Below are 19,047 nucleotides of genomic sequence, written 5' to 3'. Positions count from 1 at the left end.
GATAGCCATGTTTGAACAAAGTCAGCCTAGCGTAGTGGTTGAGGTCTACAGCTACCACGCTGGAGGTATCGTGTTCGGGACTGTTCCGTGTTTTTTTTTTTTTTTTTAATCAAAATAATCCGACATTGTTGCATTTTATTTTACAGCATGTCAACAAACAGTGTTAATTGTGTGAAACTGTCAAGACGTTTAAATTGTGTAGGTTCGGTCAAACACAAAGCGGACTGTCCGCGCTGACATCCTATGCGAACTCTATGTATTGTGACAGTGTATCGCCCTGGTCACCGCCTTTTATTTGGGTATGGCGGTATAATTTCATAATACACAGAGTTCGCAAGGACAGTTCCCTGAATATGATGAAAATTTATCGCCATGGTCAAACAAACGGCGCTGACCTAGCTCCTAAACCGCAAGTTTGCATTTGTCTTAAACGTCCTTGCTCGTAACGCGTTGTTGGTGCCGTGCGTGTTCGATGAACACAGTGAAATGGACGACCTTAGTGTGTCTACAGAAGTGCAGCCAGAAGAAGATACATTAGAGGTAGAGGAGTTGAAAGAACAATCGAGAGGGGAAATCACTAACGCCAAAACATACGCCGAAGAATTGCTTCGTGATTTAAATCTTCTACCAAATACATCACGCAGCACGATGTCGACTAACTCAATTGCAATTGGCAATGAGGTAATCTATGTGATCAAAAGTATCCGGGCACTCCCAGAAAAATGAATTTTTCATTTTAGTTCATTGTGCTGCCACCTACTTCCAGGTACTCCTTATAAGCGACCTCAGTAGGCACTAGACATCGTGAGAGAGCAGAATGGGACGCTCCGCAGAACTCACGGACTTCGAACGTGGTCAGGTGTCACATGTGTTATACGTCTGTAAGCGAGATTTCCATACTTCTATCCATCTGTAGGTCCACCGTTTCCGATGTAATAGTGAAATGTAAACGCGAACGAACACGTGCAGCACAAAAGCCTACAGGCTGACAGAGACCGCCGACAGTTGAATATGGTCGTAATGTATAACAGGCAGCCATCTATCCAGACCATCACACAGGAACTCCAAACTGCATCAGGATCCACTGCAAGTACTATGACAGATAGGCGGGTGGTGTGAAAACATGTATTATATGGTCGAGCGGCTGCTCATAAGCCACACATCACGCAGGTAAATGCCACACGACGCCTCGCTTGGTGTAAGGAGAGTAAACATTGAACGATTGAATAGTGGGAAAACGTTGTGTGGAGTGACGAATTACGGAAATCACCGTGGCGATCCGATGGCAGGGTGTGGGTATTGCGAATGACCTATGAACGTCATCTGCCAGAGTGTGTAGTGCCAACAGTAAAATTCGGAGGCGGTGGTGTTACGTGTGGTCGTGTTTTTCATGGAGGGGGCTTGTACCTCTTGTTGTTTTGCAGGGCACTATCAAAGCGCAGGTCTACATTGATGTTTTTCGGGGATGGCGATTACATCTTTCAACACGATCGAGCACCTGCTCATAATGCAAGGCCTGTGACGGAGTGGTTACACGACAATAACAACCCTGTAACGGACTACCCCTGACGGAGTCCTGACCTCAATTCTATGGAACACCTTTGGGATGTTTTGGAACGCCGGCTTCGTACCAGGCCTCACCGACCGACATCGATACCTCTTCTCAGTGCAGCACTCCGTGAAGAATGGGCTGCCATTCCCCAAGAATTCTTCCAGGACGTATGCCTGAGAGAGTGGAATCTGTCGTCAAGGCTAAGGGTGGGCCAACATTACAGATGGAGGGCGCCACGGACTTGTAAGTCATTTTAAGCCAGGTGTCCGGATACTTTTGAGCACATAGTTCAAAAATGGTTCAAATGGCTCTGAGCACTATGGGACTCAACTGCTGTGGTCATTAGTCCCCTAGAACTTAGAACTACTTAAACCTAACTAACCTAAGGACATCACACACATCCATGCCCGAGGCAGGATTCGAACCTGCGGCCGTAGCAGTCGCACGGTTCCGGACTGCGCGCCTAGAACCGCGAGACCACCGCGGCCGGCCTGATCACATAGTGTATGTATCGCAATACAAGCCCTATTGGCCGAAAGACGGATCATCGATGGCGATGAATTAATGAAATATCAAAGAAAAAGACGAGGTGCACGAATATGAGGTGCTACGTTTCACTTTTGTGTGGCTGTTCCTTTTCTTGCGGACAAATCGACATAATATAAAGCTATCTACTATGCAGTATACAGGAGTAGAGGGAGATGGCGATTACGTCACCGACGAATTCACACATGAACCAACAGATTCTGTGCCTCTATTCTACAAGGACGAGGAGTTGCTCTTGCAGTAACTCATCCGAAGTGGAGCCTAAAGTGTTTGCAGTCCTACGGCGTCTCTTGATTAGACAACAAATCAGTGCTATATCTATGGACCGTGGATGTGAAACGAGGTGGACCACGTGATAAATGGAACACTATCGATCGTGAGACGTATGAACAGTTCGGCGAAGCGAGACAGAATTTCGAACAGGTAAATCATATCAATATATATGTCAAATACATTGTAAGAAAGAGACTGGCTTGTGAAAATAATAGAATTTTTTCCGCGAGCAGGTGACGACCAGAACTTTACAGCAGTGGGCGATGAACGTTGCTGTTCCACTTTAAACAGATACCTTTAATTTTGTGGGCATCTCGGCTGGGGTCGAACGATGTAAACAAAAGAGTAAAATCAGGCAAAGGGAAATTACGAAGTTTCTCGGTTCCAAAGAATGTGCAACGGTGGAAGAAGTAATAATAGCTGCGGAAGAATCCCGCACGCAAACGAAAATACTTATTGGTAATCGACTCGACTACGTAATCAACACCTATCAAACGTGCTGTCAATATCAATCAATACATAGTAGATCGCTCGCAGAGATAGGGGCGAGAATAGTTCTCGTGCTGATAAACGATTTAAACAAGATAAGTCATTCTAACTGCGTGAGGAAAGGTGGTCCCGTACGTTTTTTTATGTATGCAGGAACCGTCGGGAAAATTTGTCCCTAATGTTCAGAAAAGAGTGGATGAATTAACTCTCAGATTGAAAGACGTAATTGTGTCCTGCACGAAATCAGAGTATTTCACGAAACTGGTGTACGAAGAAATCTGTGACTCTTCCGTACGGGGGGCAGGAAAATTTTCTATATAACATTGATATGTGTGGAGGGCACGCTGATCTTACCGTATACGATCACATCTTCGTGGATGAGAGGAAAGCTTGTACCTGCACTATTAAAGTTATCCCACCAATGTGTATTTGATTTTGCAAGCCTTGTAACGTATATTTTTACTGACACGTTAAAATTTTTACGATGAGAATTCAGAATCCACCCGATTTGTTGAAGACCAACAGAGCATTCGCGTCCAGGGATGATTCCATAAAACTACACTCTTTAATTTTCCATCAATTCAGGGAACCTGCTTTTTCGAATACTATCAAATACGCATGGGTCGCATCAAAGATAACTGATGAAAAACAAACTTATTTGAATGTAAATGAACATTGTTTTCCGATATCGCTCGTACTCCTTGCGGCTACAAGACAGCAGCTTTTATGTAATGTGTTTGGTGCTGTTAAACATTGTGTTTCGGTTACTCTTACGACAAATATGAGTAGGATTTCTGTTGTCGTATAGCAAGCGATGCAGGCGAGAGCGAATGATATTTTGTAATAATTACGTGAAAATTAAATTACTATGACAAAACTGAATATTTCTCAATAATTTCACACAATATATACTGTTAGTTGATATCCTGTAAAATAAAATGGAAAAATGTCGGACTATTCTGATTTTAAAAAAGCAAAAGCACGGAAAGTACCCGAACACGGTGAAACGTCCCCTTGGAAAAATTGTGCAAGACTGTGCTTAAACTGACACATAATATTTTTAGCGCAACGCAATTTGACTTTCAAAAATCCCTGCGACGAATGGCCTTGACTAACATTAACTTATACGTTTCACGTATCACTTACCACACAAAAATCTTGGTTACTCGAACTACTGCAATACCGCGAGCACCACTACTGCCAGCTAAATAAAAGCTTCAAACTACAGAAGGCAGTAACTACTGATAGGCATAGCTAGCGAATGAAAGATTTTAATAGAGAACAAACAATGTATTTACCTTAATAGTCATAATATATATATATATATATCAGTTCATGACATCCATTCTTACAAATTTCAAAACTCCGCCGTCTCTCTCCCCACATCCACCACTGCTGGCGGCTCACCTCCAACTGCACAACGCTACGCGCTGTTAACATTCAGCTGCCCAACACTACAATGGCGAGTATTACAACAATGCCAACCAGCGACAGACTGCACACAGCACAGCCAGTGATTTTTATACAGAGCGCTACGTGGCGTTACCAATAAGAAAACCTAAACAGCCTACTTACATAGCCCCCATGCTCCCCACAAAAAATTTTACAAATTGTTTTGGGCAGTGGCCAATGCAGATTTGAAAAATTTTTTCATAATTATAATTACAATAACAAAGAAATCAAATGCACACACTTATTGACACAATGTTGGTCAAAAGCTAAAATTTTCTCACAGTCCATAAAGACAGTCCTGATCGTTCATCACAGTAAAATAGCAGTGTATTTCTCAATCTCTAAGCAGTAAAAGAACATGCACACGGAAGTAGTGGATTTCCATGCAGTCTTGAAGAAGTAGTGTTGTCCTTCCAACAGAAAGACAGTGCTGACAGGTAATGGGCCACAACACAGCAATCCCACAGCAGAGTCAGTCGAAGTTTTGAACAATATTGGAAGGTTGGTCATCACAGAGAAGACCCACTGTAGTCCTAGTAGAGATTATGGTATTGGTGGGCCACCAGAGGTGCAGACCCACTGCAGTCCTTGTAGAAATAATGGTATTGGTGGGTCATCGAAGGTGCAGACCCACTTCAGTCCTTGTAGAGATGGCTAGCAGCCAACTGTTGCGACTGTGCAGGTGCACAATTACCATCGAGTAGTCTTGTGGACAATATAGCAAGTCCATAAACCACCACTTGTGCACTCACAAAGTTTTTTTTTTAAAATTGTCATTAGAACCAGCAATGCTGTTAACCAGTCCCTCGCTTAATTATCAACACACCTGTAAATACAATCAGTCCCTACTCCTCACATATTGTCCATATACTAAGACCAACAGAAATGTGTGCAGTGAAATGTAACTTACAAGTTACTTAATTTGATCAACTGGTGTCAATTACATTTTTATAATGTAAGAATACAATAACAAAGGTACAAAATACATCATTAAAACATAACACTACAAATAACATTTGTAGTAATAGGGGCTTTACAAAACAATAGAAATAAACATATACATCAGTGTTACAAGAATTATGACATCAGTACATACATAAAAGATGAGAATAACTTTTGAAACGTTAACTTCACGCATTAGCATTAGAACAAAAGAGAATAAGTAATGTGTAAATATCTTTACAAAGTAAATAACATGTTGTTAATCAAATTATATTTGAGGATAAAAGTATTCCTCATCATAGTGAACGTAGCTGAGTATTAGAAAATTCTACAACATAAGTCTTATCAGATGAACAAATAAAGACAGGAAGAACATAAATACACAAGGGTACACAAACACATAGTGGGATAACACAAGGAAAGGACAGGGTTTGTTTTACTGCAGTATTTTGCAAACAAAACTTTCTTTACTTCTCGGAGATCTCCCTTCGTTTTTCACTATTTCCAAAAAGCCCTATCTGTACCTGCTTTCTGTACTTTTCTCATATAACCTCTCAGTGCATTTCTTCAAATTCATCGCAACTCATTCTTTTATATAGGCTACCCCCTTTTAAGCTAACTTAAATCTACTGAGCTCAGATGCATAAACTAAGGGACGAGGCAATGCAGCAGCACAAATCAATTAACACGAACAGCAATGACAAAAAAATGGAAATTGTCAAAGCAAGCTACAGTAAATCTAAATTACCAAGCAATGCAACATTACAACTAATATGAGCCAATGTGCAGCAACAAGAAAAATAAATCAGTAGTAAAACTAGCTTAACAGAATAATACAAAGTGAAACAGCCGCAGCAAATGCAATAACTTATATCTAAACATGACACAGCTCAAGCAGAGAAAATAGTACACTAAAGACAACAATGAAGAAAATGGAAATGTCTATTCACATCTTAATGTCTATGTAATTAAAGTGGTGCACCACAAAAACAAATTCTACAAAAAAATTATCAAGTGCTTGAAAATAAAATTAAGTATGCAGTGACTGTTATTAATCCCTTCAATTGTTCTTTCCTTTCCAAGTGCTCCTTTTTCGAAGAACGTGGATCATAAAATGATTATTTAATAGATCTGTTGACAGAAAGTGTTCACATTGGCAAATGCATTTAATTTTATTTTATAAAACAAATGCTGCAACACAGCTGGAAACCAGATATCAAATGAAATAATCAATTATGCAAAGCAAAGAATAAAAACATGATTCAATAGCTATGTGGCTTTTCATAGGTCAGTGGAAATTCTCTCAACTCTCGTAGAAAGACACTTGTCATAATCAGGTGTGCAGATGTAAGAATGTTTCCTAGTAATGAGCGTGTCGTATTTGCGGTGCTTTCTACAAAGGAATGTCAATAGCGAGGATAATGGCCTCTTTTTTTTTCTTGTGCCTCTGAAAGGCACACACTAATGGCTTGTTTCCTGGTCGCTGTCGCGCAGCTGGATGCCCACGACGCATTACGTGCACGTGGTCACTTAACTTTCTTACCGAAATATTTACGACACCAGTTTCCGCTACAGTGGCAGTCTCATATAAAAATTTCACAGGTCAAGAATTTGCGTTATTCATCTGTAGAAACAAAATCCTATTGATATAACAGTGTCCAAATAATTTTCGTCGGCATTGTAATACATTCACACATTTACATATATTTCATAGCTCTTAAAGTACGATTCTTGGTTTCCAACAACCTTTTCCACAAATCAGAGTCCCTAACCACAACTCATTATTCCTTACCTTATTATACATATACATATTCGTATACACTTCTTCAATATTTCATCATAATAAATACGTAGCATAATGAAATTCCTCATATAGCATCAGATTATTGATCATAAACATACCGCAACAGCATAATACACATAGTCATCGTAATAATATCGTAACACCTCAGTCAACTCTCAAAATCGTCGTAGCTTCCTCCAATAATTTCGAAACCTAAAAAAATTCTCTGCTTATGTCAAAAGTGTCATCTGCCTCAAACGTACTAAAAAAATCATGATTCCATACCAAATACATCATTCCAAGCTCTCATAGTATCACAATGGTTCTGAAAAGATATGAAAATTGCACAAAGTACAGACCAAATACAATTTGATAAGTGTGAAATTATCGAACTGTGTAATTGCGTAAACATGTGACACTGACATAATAAAAAAAATGTTTGTCTCTCAGTTAAATGATCACATAGCTGTGTAATTCTGTGTTAGAGAAATATGGTACCAATGTATAAAGTTGTATAAGCAAATACCATATTAGCTAGGGCTCCTTGTGCTTGCCGCACACATGGTACACAAAGTAAGCGTGTACCCCTCTGAGGATTAATGTAATTACACCCTCAGGTGTTACAGATTACAGCAATGGAATGAAATGTATCACTGAAAACCTTTGTATCATTGTACTTCAAATATCTTTAAAAATAAATGTTTTAAGTACAAAATTAATCACTAAAATACGTGTACTGTAGCGCTAAACTGTGCGTCTTGTTATAAGATTATGTCTGTGGAAGTGTCGTAGTTATCGTCCTCCGAGGGCTAAGTTCTGCAGAAGTCAATGTACTTACCTCATGATAAACAAAAGTGAAATGCTTTGCGTATAGATATCTTACTTATTACGCTTCTTGCCGTGATGAAGAAAGTACTGTGCTGTAACGTATTGTTGTGCTACGGAAAAGGCTGTCTGCTTGTAGCTATACCACAAAAGTTAATACTAAAACGTGTTTTACTTTCCAGAATAATTCAGTAAACTGTGCAGATATAAAACAGATACACCGCAACATTGTAAATTGTCACTCGTTAGTAGCGTCGTGATATAATCGTGTAGCTGTCACATATACTAACCACTGTGTCATCTGGTATCTCACAGAAAGTACTTTAAATCCAGAATGTATTTTCAATAACACTGTGTCGTCTGTTCACTATAACAATGCAGTCGTAATTTCTGTTTAAATAAGTTCTCTTGGTTCTTGGTTGGGTATTTAGCTTCAAACATTGTTGCATGTTAACAGTTTCTAAGTCTGACAAAGCATACTAGTAACGTGAAGGGAAAAATTTTATGGCAGAGACTAAGTTATAAAGCAGATTATCTTTCAATAAACGGTTTTACATGTGAAATGTGGTGCAATCCTTTACTCTTCATAGTACTCAGAGTTTGAACTTGAAAGCAATTATCATGCGGTATACATCGGTAAAGAATACTGGAATTTTTCTCAAGGTTAGCGTCAATGTTACTTTTCGCCGTGCCAGCCGGCGCACGTGGCTGCCTCCGGTGTGAGTCAATGTCTGTCTGTTTGTTGGCGCGCGTCGTTATTGAGATTAGGAGACCTAACTTCTACAAATTCACCTTGTCGAGAGGGCCCTGTTCTGTAGGAATCCCGCCAGTTCTGATGCAATTCAGGTCTGTCATTTTGTCTGTAGTTTCTATAGTTTCTTTCTTGTCGGTCAAGTGGTGGAGAATTTCTCCCTGAATTATCACTTCGCAGTGGACCCTTGCGCCTGAAATTTTTCTGTCTCCCGTGATAATAATAGTTCTGGTTGCCATATTGTCTGTTTCTATGATTGTCTGTGTAATATTCATTACTACGGAAATGCGATCTTTCTTTGTAGCTATTACTCTGCCAGTGGTTGTCATATGGGTGGTGTCTGTTTTGGTCACGATTTGTGCTTTTAGAATAGCCTTGCCGTGTCCAGTTATTGTTTCTTTCATCGCGGAATTGCGACGGATGTGACCTGTAGTGATTGTTTTCCTGTTTTTGAATCCCGCGACTGTCTGTGTCAATTTCTAATTCTTGTAAGAGTCCCTAATAAGCTTTAATGTCGTCTTTGCAACGACCTGCCAAAATAATATTCCTTAAGTGTTCCGGCAATTTCATTAAGCAAATGCGGATGAGTTCTGAAGGGCTGTAGGGGTTTGAAAGATACTGATCCTTACGTAACATGTCTTCAAAATATTTCACAAGACTGGAGAATTCAGATTGTTCGAAATGTTTCATCATTATTATGCTATGTTTTACTCGGTCTTGTGTGGCTTGAGACCAATAAGCTGAGAGGAAGGCATGATAAAATCCTCCTTCACTGTGACGATCGTGAATGACCGATCGCATTTTTACAGCTGGTTCATTCTCCAAGTAGCCACACATAAATTCTAACCTGTGCTCCAATGACCAGTTGGGAGGAAAACAATGAGAGAATTGATGAAGCCATGCTTGTGGATGAATGTCGTTGTCCGAATTCTTAAATGTTTTGAATTTACGTGTGGAAATGAACAGCTTATAGTCAAAATCATCGTGTCGGCTAGTCGCATATCGGTCATTGTTACGTCGTTTCGGCGGTTCTATCTCAAAATTCGGTGTACCTTGCCAATTTCTTTCATAATTTCCGAAGTGCCCTGTGTTATTATTTTGTGGCTGTTCCGTATTTCTATGTCCCTCTTCCCGTATTGGAGAGCGAGTGTCCTCTGAAATACATAAATCTTGTATTACCTGTGTCAGCTGATATTGTACTTCCCGTATTTCTCTTTGGTGTTGCGTATTAATTTGATTCTGATTTTGTTTGAATTTCCTAATTTGTTCGCACTCTTCTGTGTCATTAAAGACTCCCGGTTTTGTGTCATTCAGATTATCATCTACCTTCGTTGACAAATTATTTAGCTGATCCGAAAGTTCAACTACTTTCTATGATAATGAACTAATTTCCTCCATGTGTCTACTGTGTCCTTTAAGTTTTCTTGAGTTTTTGCAAGTTGCCTAACCGAATCGGTAGATGCAACTGAGTCAATTTTGGCTTGCAAGGTCTCATGATTTTCATGAACAATAGTTTGCAGTTCTTATATGGCCGATTCGTGATTCTATAATGCATTTTCAAGCCGCGAAAAAATAGGTTGAAAATGCTCACAAATTTGTGTTTTTACGTCATTACAGACTTTTTGACATTTCGATTCGATTTTGTGCAACTCAGTAGTTAAATCTTCACCTGTTTGTTCAAGCGTATGTTCAACTGAGTCTAACTTTTGAGGCTTTTGTTCCATTGCGTCTAACTTTTGCTGTGTTTGTCTCTGATTTTGTTCCATTGTGTCTAACTTTTGAAGCGGTTGCTGTGTTTGTCTCTGATTTTGTTCCATTGTGTCTAACTTTTGAAGATTTTGTCCCATTTGTTTCTGATTCTGTTCCATTTGTTGCATTAATTGCAATAATAATGTATTAGTGTCTGGAATCTGTTTCTCTATGCTTTTTGGCAGTGCATTTTCACCGGCAACGTTCAGATTTTGACAGGCAGAAAATGTGTCTTGACTCATTTGAGAAAACGGTGAGGACCCAAAACCTAAGTCTACAGTATTTGCAATATTGTGTTCTGTCATTTCGGATTCCTGTTGCCGACCGATCGATCGATAATGCTTCCCTGTTCACTACCTGTTTCACTGTCTACACCATTATTTGACGCCCGCTCCATTTCCTATGCATAGTTACCAAATTACTACTTTGAATGTCTGTTAATTCATTACACAGTGGTGCTGATAAGCTACGCTCGTCGTCACTATTATTTCTCAGTTTTCTTTGGAGCCTAGTGTTACGTTTTTCACACGCCATTATTGTCACAATATTTCACACGATAACACAGAAAAGCACAATTTGAAGAGCAAAAGTAAGAGAACACATTAACGTAGCACTGAAAATTATATCTAGTTAATTGCAAGCGCAGCTGCGAAATACTTGGTGCAAACCTCCATGCATGCCACAACTGCTTTACTGCACAACAATGAAAGACTGCAACTACAAAGGAGATTCTCTCTACAATTACGTGCTAGCAATAAACAATAGCTATACTAATTACACAAACTACCAGAAAAAATCAGAAGATTCCAGTGAGGTATCCTGGCAGAGTCGCCATATGAAACGTCCCCTTGGAAAAATTGTGCAAGACTGTGCTTAAACTGACACATATTATTTTTAGCGCAACACAATCTGTCTTTCAAAAATCCCTACGACGAATGGCCCTGACTAACATTAACCTATACGTTTCACATATCACCTACCTCACAAAAATCTTGGTTATTCGAACTACTGCAATACAGCGAGCACCACTACTATCAGCTAAATAAAAGATTCATTGATGACATCCATTCTTACAAATTTCAAAACTCCGCCATCTCTCTCCCCACATCCACCACTGCTGGCGGCTCACCTCCAACTGCACAACGCTACACGCTGTTAACATTCAGCTGCCCAACACTACAATGGCGATTTTTATACAGAGCGCTACGTGGAGTTACCAATAAGAAAACCTAAACAGCCTACTTACAACGGTACCTCCAGAGTGGTAACTCTAGACCTTAATCTGTGCCACGCTTACTTGTTTGAAACAGGGCTAATGTTATGCTTATTAAAGCGCGCAATGAACTTCAAAATGAATTTTCTCAAAAATAAGGCCAGTCGCTAAAAAAGCGGACAGCCTCATACTCAGGACACGTCCGTATACAACACAACCGAAATGTGCTAATGACTATATGCATACTCATGCCCGAGGGTGTTCTCGAACCTCCGGCGGGAGGGGCGTCGCAATCCGCGACAGGGCGCCTCAAACAGCGCGCCAACGTCGTGCGGCATTGTAGGATAAAAAATGCTAATCTGTAGTTTTGGAAATATCAGCCACGACGGAAGATGTTTCTTACATCAGTGTACTTGTAGTTGGCGATTTCTATTTATTTATTTGCTTAATAGCATCTTTGATTGTTTAAGAGCTTTTCCAGAATTTTCTGAGAGTTCAAGGTTAATGTGAAAACGCCAAGCCATTTACGAGCCGCTTTTGTAAACTATATTCTATATTTAGATTGATTTATCTGCAGTCATATTTAAATTCCATGTGTGCATAAGTCTCACATAACGTTCGGTATTTAATGTGACAGGAGCCAGTAATTGTGAAGACTATTTATATCATTTTGTTTTTGATACAAATGTTAGTTTGTTCTACGTTTTTCAGTGGGTTGTTGTACTACAGTGACATACTATTTAAACTGTAAAATTGGAAATTAAAATGAAAGTAGTTGCTCTCTGTAACGTAAATGTAATAGAATAAATGTGCTTGTGACGCATTTATATTGAAATCATCAATTTCGTTTTCATACCTATGTGGAAGCTGATTTTAAAATAGAGCGTTATAAAACTTCCTGGCAGATTAAAACTGTGTGCCCGACCGAGACTCGAACTCGGGACCTTTGCCTTTCGCGGGCAAGTGCTCTACCATCTGAGCTACCGAAGCACGACTCACGGACTCTACTCACAGCTTTACTTCTGGCAGTATCCGTCTCCTACCTTCGTTATACTTCGACAATGAGCCGAATTAAACAGTAGTTTCCTTATACAGGCGTCGTAAAATATAAGGCATGTAGTCAGTTCCCATAGCCATTTTGACTGAGCTAGTAACTATATTAATGAAATACTTACTGTTAAAAGTGTTCTATTAAACCCCTACAATGTTTAACTGTAGTTTAGTTCTTGACTATATGTTTGTACTAAAAAACTTGTTTAACCATTCAGCCCTGATTTTTCTATGGAGGAATGAGTGTTTTTGTTTGTGTAGTAATGACAAGGTGACTTTTTAAAGTTATTTTAGCAAAGCTAAATTATTTTAGCAAAGCAGAAAAGTGTTAGGGGTGCATGAATTCTTTTTAGTGGGATAAGAATATTTTCAACAGCAATAAGAAAAGAGTAGGTAACATAATGTTTGAATCAGTGCTATGCTATGGATCAGAACAATGGATCTTAAATGCGGATCTCAAAAGAACACTAATAGCCGTGGAAATGGATTATTTGCGTAGGAGTGCCAGAAAATCAAGAATCGAAAGGAAAATTAATGAAGGCAAAGGATACAGTGATAGATAGAACTGAAATAAAATCATTAAAATTATACGGGCATATGATGAGAATGCCAGATCATAGGTGGCCAAAGAAGGGTTGTGAATGGAAACCACCCGGCAGACGTAAATGTGGAAGACCACGACGTTCTGGGACAGACCACGTGAATGGAGTAATGGAACATCGCAGCATCGACAAGGAAGATGCGCTGGATGACGAGGCTTGGCGGAAGATAACAGGAATACATTCATTTTATGGACTTAAATAACTAATTGTGAAATATTCTCTATCGTAATAAATAAAATGATCATTCAATAATTACCATATAAAATAACAATAACAGTATTCAATTATATACTGGAAAAGCGAACCAACTATATCTGTGTATTCTTGCGGTCACGAGCAGCTGCGCAATGCAACGTTGACTTGCTAATATTTTCAGTGATCCCAACTGTTGGTACCAACTGTTTATGATGAAAAGGTTGAACATTAAAAAATGTGTACCTCAGGTTTCCATTGGGGAAAAGTAATTCTGTTGCAGCTAAAATACGTTGAAAGTTCTTGTACAAAGTTGCAGCCAGAGTATCAGAAAAGGGGCTAACTTTAATAGAATTGTTTCTGCGCTCTTTTGAAACACGCCGTTTGCTTTGGATAAACGTAGTCAGTGAATACTTCTGCGATATGTGACAACGAGCGACACATGATCTTCAGGTATCGTAGGATAATAAAAACATTAATAATTCAATGGAAGTCTTAAAGAGACAAAATTTTCCCTATTTAGTTAAAACTCGTTTGTAATCGTTTCAAAGGCTTGTACGGAAGTATATGTGAGATGTTCCGTCTCTGATAGTAATAGTATTCTGTTCGAGAACAAATAAAAACAGAAATCTGAACAAAAGATTCGTTACTCCTCCCACGAATTATAAAGAAATCAACTCTCAACCATCTGACTGGAAATTTAAAAATATCCTCTAATGTCTGCTAACAATTACTCTGTAACGCTCCTGTATGCAACAGACAACTTGCCTCGTCTTGCTGCTGCAAATGCGTGATCAGCAAGATGATAAAATAGTTCAAAAAGCAATACTGCGATCAGTGCAGATTGCAATGCATGGACTATTAGCAACAATTACTGCCTCGCTTTTATACATAGAAATTGAGTGGTCTGGAGGGGTTTGGTTAACAAACGTTACCGATGTAACGGAAAATTAAAGAAGGTGATGAAAACTTTTAACTTACTATATTCAGAAAACTGAAGATTTGAATCTTAACAAACTTTATACAGACTTTAATTATTCCACAATGTATATAATCAATAAACACGTTTTTGGCCACAACAAAAGTACGACTATTATTCTGAGTGTATGCATACATAAATCTTGCAAAATCCCTCCTGTGCGCAAGCAGCCAACAACTACGTGCAGCGGAATGGCAAATTACAAAATACCCGTCTGCTCCGGCGCTACTAGCAACATCAGATGGTTCAAATGGCTCTGAGCGCTATGGGACTTAACTTCTGAGGTCATTAGTCCCCTAGAACTTAGAACTACTTAAACCTAACTAACCTAAGGACATGACACACGTCCATGCCCGAGGCAGGATTCGAACCTGCGACTGTAGCGGTCGCTCGGTTCCAGACTGTAGCGCCTAGAACCGCACGGCTACTGCGGCCGGCTACTAGCAAGATCACGGCAGACAGCGACCTCTCACGTCACCCTGCTACTCTCCACCGCACCCAGCGTCCAACCACTTCCGACTCCCTTCGACCACTGCTCCGTCTCTACTGCTCACGATAATAGTATCTCAGACTAAAGAGTTTGCGAATGGACGCAGCAGACTCATAGACGTCTACCTTTCATAGTTCGTCATTAGTTTTATTAAAAATAATAACGATTTCTACAGACACCAATTTATGTTTCTGATGGAATAATTCTCTCTTTTAAAATTCCAAGATGCTACTCCAGGAGGGTGTAAAATGAATGTGCGCAACGGAAATAGTGAACGCGACAATGAAGATTTGGCCCTGTTTGACGATCCCCTGAAGCAGATCTTAGCATCTCTTCATGGTGATTACCTCCTTCTTGGTCTTCAACATCTAAATTCAACATTTATATAAAAGAGTGATTAAGGGAACTAGTAACTACCAAATGATAAATGCTGTTTCTGGTTATACATTTATTGTAGATGAAAACCCCTTTAAATTACAAATGTTTATATATCAATGTCCAACGGACATAAAGAGATAGAAATGAATTCCCTAACTAATATGATTGATCAAGTGCCCAAATCTGCCCCTTTTTATGGCTACGCGGCCTAATATAAGTAAAGCGACACGATGACATCATTACGTATCAAACACTAGAAGACACTACTTTCAAAGATGATCTACAGTGGTGGGCAACCTCAGTGGAAATAAAATTAATGTGATCACAGTTGTTTACCTTTATAGCCCTAATAAGCAGAAGGAATTAGCAATATCACCGTATTTACTGCGTCTGGTGCAACGGAGTGATTGTTCTCGTACACGTCTGCGATGACTGAAGAACTCCAGCCACAAAATATTGAAAAAAAAACTCATTCAAACACTATGACAGCATAAGACTGTCCACTGACTAGCATAATCTAATACTGTCTTCTCCTCTCTGTGTTCTACAGACAAGAAACGCAAACTCCCAGCCACAACGACAGAATTCAGATAACGTCTCTACGTGAGTATAGACAGAAGAAGTGCTCTCAATCCCTGAACGTTCCATATTCAACGACGACTCCCTACCTGAAGGTGGAGTCCAGAATCGTATAAATTCGCAACAGTACTGTGCCTAACCATTGTAAAAATAAAATCTCCTGAGAGCAAAGACAGCAAGTCCGTCTGTACCAACAAAAGCTGATACTGAGCCACCGTCAAATCTGGGCGCTCAGAATGGAAGACCTCTTCTCTCCACTGCTGGCTTCACAGCAAAGCTCGGCTCCCCTCCGTGGTAACTGAGAAGGCGAATCATATTCTCGAAACCATGGAATATTCTCCCTCTCTAAGGATTCTTCCGAACGCCGATCAACCATATTTTAGTCTTTTGTCGTCAAGCGCGGAACGTTTGCGAGGAAATACCCATATTGATACAATGGTACGCTTCTCAGAGTAAAAATCCTTTTAATAGCCCAGCCTGCGATTTCCGAGGTAGCGCTTCCTCGTTTCTCTCTGGTGCGTCCAAGATTTCCAGAACTTCCGAAGTATAATCCGGTTATCCTTCCGGCTCCCACTACTACGGGGCGCCGCTGTACTGTGCTTCCGCGCCCAGGTGCACAGACCGTCCGTCTTGGCACTTCCTGTGTGAAGCAGGACCAACACACCTGCGAGGCCATTTACAGCCAGGGCTTGAGTTACGCCTGACGTTTCATTTCCACTGGTGTTCCAACCTGTACTAGTATAGGCAATCATTCATTACCCCGTTTTGATAATAAAGACACTCCGTCACCTTTGATGCAATAAGCGTTAAGAGTTATTTACGAGGTGAACGTGACAGTGTCAGTCTTCTTTAAATATTCATACATACGATGCACAACCTATCAAATGATACCTACTTCCGGTTGTAAATCACGGCGAAGTATGGAGATGAGTGCTTGTAACGTGCGAAATTATAGGTACCTTATAAGACTTAGCTAAGTTGATGGACAATATTAAGCGTCTGTGTGTCTAAGAAAACCATACCGTTTTGTGAACTTGACTTCCGTAGGTCAATATTGAAGACTGGCGTCGTCCAGGTTTCAGGACTAAAATTTACAGTCCTCTTACTCTTTAAGATCATTGTTGCCGACGAAGTTAGCACCCATTTCTAACCCATTCTACGCAAGACAGAAAATGGAAGCGACTAACTATAAAACGATGTAACTTTCTACGTAGCCTACGTCGCTAAAGTATCGTAAAAGCAAGGTATAATGCGCACGAACAGACACACTATTTTTCAACTGCATACTACGTTGGCTGAGCAGGAAACAAGTAACGTAACCTGCCACTATGCAAAGTACATATAATTATAAGCAGTGTTTTTGGTCAGTTCAACAATAGGCACGAATCATACTGAGGCAACGTGTACGCGTATCTCATTTACACCTATTTCCAGCGAAACAGAACGCGGGATTCTTACTTCAGCATCGATCGTTACAGCACAGGTCACGTTAATAATAGGTGGTACCAGGATTTTCCTCGGGGGAGCTCTGATTTGGGTGATGTTGACTCTCTGGTACAGCGTGTATGCACCTTTGCAGAGCTTTAACCCACTCAAGTTGCCAGACACCGCATAGGTGTTGCTTATTTGATGAGGAGGTGGGGCCGCCATTCGCGGACACGCCCAGTTCGATTTCAACCGCAGGCCCTAAAGTTAGATTGGTTTGAGATTCGGTCACCGCGTGCGCATTCGAATTCAGTTGAAAATGTGTCATGTTTGATGACACTCGGCGCTCCTCGTTCTACTACGTGTATCACCTATTGTCGCACTGGATCCCTTATTTAACCGTTTACGAAAATCCTGAGTGTTCCAGTGATCTGGCACTATTTTATTTTCTGTAGTTGACAGCAGTGACTTACTACTGAAAACCTTATTCTTCATTCTCTTACTCAAAGCAGTTGTGTTCACCTTGTGGTCATTTAGGACAATTTCATTTTGAGGGCATTCGGATGAAAGTACAAGCGCTGTATAATTATATGTTTCTTCTAACTTCTCCCCCTGTTATCATGCAGCACAAAATACAGAACATTAGAGGCTCAGTGGTAATCATGGCAGTTACTTCATTACGATACACCTCATGTACCAGTCATTCTGATATATATACATGATTTCACTTCACTGCTGCTAGAGGCAGCGATCTGCATCACACCGTGACAAAATTCTGCGAGGGAGGAAGGGAAATTATAATTTAATGCCTCGTAGCGATTTAGACATTGCTAAGTGATTTAAGGAAGCTGACGATCTCAACATTTCCATACATGTACTGGAACCCCATGGATTTCAAATACGAGTTAAGTGTAAAGCATACTGCACCACTTCTCACGGCTCGCTGGCGTTTCTGATGTTGCAGTTGTTACAGCAAACAACTACCAAGTTAACAAAGTTTAGAAAGAATGCTTATGGAGAATCTTGATGCAGGTTCGGCTATTGTTGATGGTTTTTGAATAAAAAGGAAAGTGCAACTGGTGCTGGCATTTAATTAAAAATTTATTAGGACTGTTGAAAAAAGCAACTCATAGTGACTTGTCCATACATAGCAGCAAACTCGGCAGCAATAAGGAAAGAATCTTACGTTGGCTGTTAGGAACGTGGAGATGCATTTAGGACATTCTTCACCAAGTACTCCAGAAGGCTAAATTAATTACACCAGTAGCGCAAACGAAGAAAGACTTAGATGTAACAAACTGTAGCTATCGTATATCCAATTCTTTACAACAAATACTAGACTCACAATAGGGCTCAAAATTAATCGTAGTAGTTGTTAGTCGGAACTGCGTGAAGTATGGAGACCGCTCATCTTAGGCTTTTGTGCAATAGCTTCCCGCTTCCGCTTCTGATAAATGTATGCGATTACCCCAGCAAAGGTCTCTGCTCATAATAGGCAGGCTTACTAGAGAGTCTCAGACACATGTCTTTTAAAATTAATTTATTGCCACTAAGGAAATGAACTGAATCAATTGGGCTCCCATTAGGGGCTGTGTGATTAGTATAAGTTTCTTAAATGATCCACAAATAAACATGTATCAAAATCTCTTTTGTATCTCATGTTTCTCAGCCTCGAAATGCGAAGTTATAAATGCAGCCTTCCACATTTGAGATGAATGAAACAGAAAATTCATCACAAAACACAATAACGAAACCTCCAGATTATTAATTATATGAT

The sequence above is a fragment of the Schistocerca gregaria genome, chromosome X (genome assembly GCF_023897955.1).
Source record: "Schistocerca gregaria isolate iqSchGreg1 chromosome X, iqSchGreg1.2, whole genome shotgun sequence".
NCBI lineage: Eukaryota > Metazoa > Arthropoda > Insecta > Orthoptera > Acrididae > Schistocerca > Schistocerca gregaria.
This window is presented reverse-complemented; position numbering follows the sequence as displayed.